We start from the raw sequence: 6423 nt of genomic DNA on the forward strand, positions 1-6423 counted from the left end.
TCTAGCCTGACCTCCCTCCACCCCACTGAACTTGCCCATCATCACCTGAGGGTCCCACAGTCCCTCCAACTTAGCTTTCCTCCAGTGAAACCCCTTATCTTTCCCAAACTCACCTTTTCCTTGTGTTCCGTACCGAGGTGGACAGAGCACCACTACCCACGTGATTGCTCGACCCAGAAACTGGGTCTTTCTTCCATGTCCTCCATCCCAGCAGCTTCTTCGAGCCTCCCCTCCTGTGCTTTGTCTGGCAGTCTTCTGCCTCACCTGTGGGTTCTGGGCATGGCTGTGTGACTAGCTCTAAGGCGTGGCCTGACCCCAGGGCACAGGGTACCGCTGGCGTTTTGCCCGGGTCTGTGGGGACTTGCTGAGTCATTCTGGCTTGTGTGTACACTCGGAAGTCCAAGGAAGATAATATTCCCTAGGATGAACTGTGGCCAAAGGAGGCAGGAGCTGATGGGTAAATATTCTCTCTGTCCGTGTTCCGAGTGGACAATTCCAACGTGTCTTCTGCATACTTTATCAGGGGATCCAGCCTCAGATGCCCAAGAAATAGCTTTTGGACTAAATTCTAAATTAAATCACCACTGATACAAACTTTATGTTGTCTGCATTTCTTAACAGTTGCTGGTCCCACGGGGTATCAGGCTGTAGGGAAGTGCTGGGAAGAAGGTTCTGGAAGGTGTCCTTAGCTGCCGGGGTAAGGAGGGGATTGGATCTCACCTAGCATTGCTTTGCAGTAACAGCACCCTTATGACCTGGACCCTTGTCTAGCTGGCTCCTTTCTTTCTCTTCAAAAATGTGTACCCCACTTCCCAGTACCAAAACCCGTATTAGATTCTGAGGGCCGCCATGACAGAGTATCACGAAACAGGTGGCTTAAAACAACAGAAATTTATTGACTTAGATTCTAGAAGGCTGGAAGTCTAAAATCAAGGTATCAGCAGGGCCACTGTCCATGAGCTCTAGGGAAGTTTGCCTCTTTCTGGTGTCTGACGGTTGCCAGCAATCCTTGGCATTCCTCGGCTTGTAGCTTTGTCATTCTAATTTCTGCTTCTGTCATCACATGGCCATCTGCCCTCTGTGCATCTGTGTATCTCCAGATTTCTTTTCCTCGTAAGGACACCCGCCATTAGATTTAGGACCGAATCATAACTTGATCACGTCTGCCAACGTCACATTTCCAAGACAAGGTCACATTCACAGGAGCCGGGGCGGGATTTCAATGTATCATTTGAGGGGAGGTGACACAATTCAACGCACAACTACGCATCACCAGACACTCCCTGTGTGTCAGAGACTGTGTTAGGTGTGCTGTCCGGAGAACCAAATTTAATACTCCCCACAGCCCTGCCACGTAGGCATATTGTCACCTGATTTTGCACATATAGACTCGAGCTCAGAGGCGCCACATAGCTAGTTGAGAAATAAGAGAACCCTGAGGTGTGTGTCAGATGCCATCAGCTCCATGGGCACCGTGAACAAGATGGTTACAGACAGAAGATGTCCATGGCCTTATCTTCAGCAAGCTTAAATCTGATGATAGAGTCAAGGTCAAAATATTTGAAGAAAAGGCGGGGAGAATCTGTAGGAAAAAAAAATAGATATGCAATTATGAATTGAGCATCTCAGACTCAGAGGTTGAGCAAGTCCTGGGATAATTTTATTTTCTAAAGCTCCCAATATATTAGGTAAAAAAAAAAAAAATGGAATGCCCAAATGGGGTTACATAAAGTACAAGGTATAGTAAACATTTACATTGAACAACTGAACATTTCAATATATCAAAAATACAGTGTCAGAGTACTTAGCCTCAGCCGGAGGTCACATCAAAAAGTGAAACCTCTGAGAGTGTGAGCTTCCGGTTCTGGCCTGAATACGGACCACAGAGAAGAGCAGACATGAACAGCACGTGCTGGTCCAACAGTGAGAAAAGGGTGAGCACCGCCAAGCATCCTTCTGCTCGGAGGACCGAAAATCTCCCCCTGCACGATGACCAGTGGGGCAGGGCTGTGCGTGCGAATGGCCCATGCAGAGCAGGCGGACAGAGCAGTTGGTGACCCCGTTTCCCCAGCTTTCATCCGAAGATACCCCAGATGTCCTGGGAGAGCCGTTGAGCTCTGGGTGGTCATGCCTCTGCTGGTTTAACACCAGACCGTGGTCTTCATCCACCAAAAGTGTTTTAGAGAAAACCTTTTCCTGGGAGACCTACGGCTTGTGGCTGCAGAATTAAACCAGAAAAAAATCTCTGTTGTGAAGGGGAAGGGAGCTGCCAGCCTCAGTACAGCAACTCGGAGCAGGTGTTGGAGGCTCAGATTCAAGCAAAAATGGCGTGTGCCGTTTTGCTTTCTGATCTTCTTAGGATGAATTTCTCCACCTGCCATCAGAAGCACCCGGCTCCCACCGAAACCTGCGGAATCCAGGTCTGGGAGCAGGCAGGAGGAGCTAAGCAATTGCAGGTGATTTTCATATACATGGAGGTCTGCGATCCGTCACTCAGCTCTGGGGCGGAGGTGGGCTGGGGATGAAGGCGTAAGTAGTGGGGGCCATCGGTTCAAGTGACTGGGGAGGATGAGGTCCACGTGCTAGGTTGGGTGTGGGGGGGTTTCCATCTTGCTGGTCGCTATATTGGGAAGACTGAGTCGGGCGGCAACCTCTGAGCCTCAGTTACTAAAGCTTCGTGTCGACCTATTTTCTTTCTTTCTTTCTTTCTTTTTTTACTTTTATTATTATTACTTATGCCTATAGCACCTGGTCTTTCTAGATGGTCTCCCATCCAAGTACTAACCAGGCCCAACCCTGCTTAGCTTCCAAGATCAGACATCGGGCTTGTTCAGGGTAGCATGGCCATAGACCATGGACCGTGGCTCCACTGGGGCACGAGCCCAGGACCTTCTGCATGTAAAGCAGACGTGTTCACTGCTACACTATGGAACCGTGTCCCAGCCTTGTTTCTTGCCATTTATTATGGTTACCATTGCTGTGCAGCAAATCATCCCCAACCTAATGATTTAAACAACAGCGATCGTTTTATTTTCTCTCACAGTTTCTGTGGGTAATGAATTTAGGAAACGTTCAGCTGAGTGGTTTTGTCTTGGGCTGGTTGGAGCTGGACTATCAGGAGTCTGGAGCAGCCGGGGGCTAGCTGTACGTCTTCCTTGTCTTTGCGTATTCTCACGTGCCTCTCCGGGAGGTCTTTCTGTGGGGGATTGTGTGGGTTTCCTTTCAAAATGATCGCTTCATGGGCCCCTTCACAGCATGGGGGCTCAGGGCCCTGCACAAGTGTGCCAGAGAGCAGAGGGGAAGCTGCGTAAACTTGTATGACCCAGCCTTGAAAGTCACACAGCATCACTTCTGTTACATGCTATTGGTTATAAGTGAGTTGCAAGCCTGTCTAGATTCAAGGAGAGTGGGCATAGATCCCCTCTCAATGGAATAATTATCAAAGTCTTGGATAGAATAATTATCAAAGTCTTGGATAGAAGATCATGTGGGATTGGAGATATTTTACACATGTAAAATATATATTTATATATAAAATAGGAAATACATATAATATTTAATTCTGGGTGTGAATATATAATACATATATGTATATAATATGTCACACACTGAATCAAAATATTGTTTTAAAAACAGGAAGTTCCTCTGCTGCTCAATGTGTCAGTGGTGCGGGAAGCTGCCTTTCCTTGGACTATTCTTAAGGAGTTAGAGCCTGATTTTGATAGTGAAGAGCTGGAAAGTTCCTGAAAATATACCATAAATAGCGTTTCTTCAGATTTCATTAAAAAATAATTTACTCGTTTATGCACAAGTGGGTGCCTAAGAAATACTTCTTTCCATTTTATTGATGAAGAAACTGAGGTTCAGAGAAAAGACCCAAAGTCCCACATAATAAAAGAATTGGGACTAACTTTTCTGACCACCTAGGAAGACCAGGTGTAAAAAATAAAAAAATAAGGGATTGTAAGCTGACAAGAAAGGTCCTTGCAATCTGTGAGGTCGACCAAGGGTTGCCTTACCTAAAAATAAAAAAAAATAAAAATAAAAAATAAAATAATGTTCTGGTTTCCGTGGGAATATCGTAACACTGCTAAACTGTACAATGTAAAAATGGTTAAGATGTAAATTTAAGGTTGTGTCTTTTTTACCACAATGAAAACAAAAAAGAATTTCTGGTTTCCATACTAAAGCCTCTGTCTATCAGGGGATCCCTGTGGGCATGGGGAAGCTGTTTGCAGTTTTTCAGGAGCCATTTACAATATCTGGGAGCTGAGGACACTCCAAAACTCATACAAAACCAAGGACAGTGGTCCCCCTCTCTCAGAGACCGTCAGGGACGCCCAGCGCCCTCCATCACCCACTGTGCTTCCGGGAGGACTGGGTGGGTACCTTCCTGACCTCCCACACCTTTAATAAAACCGGGGGGAACAAAACGGTCAGCTTTATCGTACATTTCACCCCTCAAAATCAATAAATACCTGTTGGAGGCCAACGGGCATTTGATAAAGATTACAGTTTCTGGAAATGCCATACCCTGTTACTCCCCTGTCCCCCAAAACCCACCCTCTCTTCCTCGAAGAGCTCCTGCCACTTTTAACAGAGGAGAGAGACCCACTTCGAAATTTCCTTTGTTCCATCTGAGGTATGGAGCCGAAAGCGAGCAGGCTGAGCCGTCTGGATTGACAGCGGAGTGACGGGATTGGGGACAACGGGCTGCAGAGGAGGCCAGAGAAGTCTTGGGGAAGTTCCCATATGCTGAGGAGTTTGTGAAGGAACTTAAAGCCAACTGTGCTCTTATGAACAGTGCGTGAACCGCACTGATCTGATATGTCTCAAGTGGCCCAGAAAAGTTTTACTGCACTCTGTCCACCCGTGGACACTGTGACCTGACGTGACCCAATCAGAAATCTGTTTCGGCAATGTTTTCAGAGGGGATTGTGACGGCCCAGGCCGGGGCCGCCTTGACAGTGTTTGCTTTAATCAGGAATGATGGCTTCTGGTGGGAACGGAAGGCAGGTGGTACCGGGAGCCGTGAACTTTGTCACAAAGCAACGACTTCTGTAAAATTCACAGCAGTTCCTTCCAATTCTGTCTCGGTGAGCTGCAGTGACTACATATGTGTCCTATGGGCTGCAAGTAATGATTCAAAGAGAGTCTCATTTCCATGCTGGACTCACAGGAGGGAAGCTTAAAATGGGGGAAACGTGAGTCGTTTTAATTGTTTGAAAGTATTCTACCCTATCCTTTTATTTTAATAACTCAGATTAAATAAATGGAAGAAAAAGTGAAAAATATAAACCCAATCTTTCCAATCTATTACAGTTAAATCTATTTGGGAGAAATGGCTTCTAAATTGTCATCAAACTGCCCGTGGTTGGTTAACAACCCCCAAGGAACGGAGTTCACACGAAAATGCCTCGCTTCCAAAGTGATGACTGGTTTTACTCTGAAGTCCCTAAAGAGTTGGAGACTTTTCTCAGTGTTTCTAAATGTGAGACATTATCAACATGTTCTTCTGGATTACTACTCATTTGATTCAACACCGGGATGCTTTGGAGTCAGTGTTTAAGGGTCTGTTTTTTGACCGTTCTGATATCATCTTGTCAACCACTTTAAAATTCCTGCTTCTTATACTTAGTCGGTTTCTTGTTAACCTGTCAGATGAGGCCAAGCAATCACAGCCACATTATCAATACCATTTCTGGCATCAGTATCCCCGTCTTGGTGAATCCCACCTAATTTTAGGTGAGTCCAAATGACCTTGACAGAAATGAAAGCAAATAAAATATGTGTGACTTCGATAAAAATATATTAAATGCAAAACCTCAAAGTGGTAGAAGTGCTTTGCAGACATACAGGTATTTAAAACAACAAAAACCACTGCTATGACACCCGCCACCGCCACAACTACCACCGTCATGGGAACTCTGTGAGTCACCGCCATCTGGGAATATCGATCTGCAGAGAACAAGGCCACTAAAACAGCTCTGGCCAGTTGCATGGTGGCTTCTCATTGTTCCTGATTTTACCATTTTTTTGCAGAGCCATAGCCTTAGCAAGCATTTTTTTTTTTTTTTTTTTTTAAAGACTGCCTTCTAGCTTCATGAAATTTGCTTGACTGCTACCGGCAAAACAAGCCTGGTTACTGAACCTAAATTCACAAAAATGCAAAGCAAAAGAGCCACTAGAAATTTCGAATGGAAAGGTCTAATTCGGTCAGGATTATGGCATTTGAGTGAGTGACCAAAGCAGATTTCGCTTTCCTCTGGAGCTGCGATGGCAGTGTGGAACGGTGACCCTCACTCATTGATTATTTGATTTGATGGCCTTCCCTTCTACTTCTAAAAGAGCCATGATAAGATATACATTTATATAAGGCATGTGCATATGTATGTGTGTGTTTCAATTTAGGTAACACTGATT

The 6423-nt window shown here is 45.4% G+C and overlaps 1 pseudogene; it reads right to left on the minus strand.

Moving 5' to 3' along the window:
* Positions 1-2736: 2736 nt before the first annotated feature.
* Positions 2737-2852, minus strand: LOC111728865 (annotated as a pseudogene).
* Positions 2853-6423: the final 3571 nt, after the last annotated feature.

The sequence above is a fragment of the Pteropus vampyrus genome, unplaced genomic scaffold, assembly GCF_000151845.1.
Source record: "Pteropus vampyrus isolate Shadow unplaced genomic scaffold, Pvam_2.0 Scaffold233, whole genome shotgun sequence".
NCBI lineage: Eukaryota > Metazoa > Chordata > Mammalia > Chiroptera > Pteropodidae > Pteropus > Pteropus vampyrus.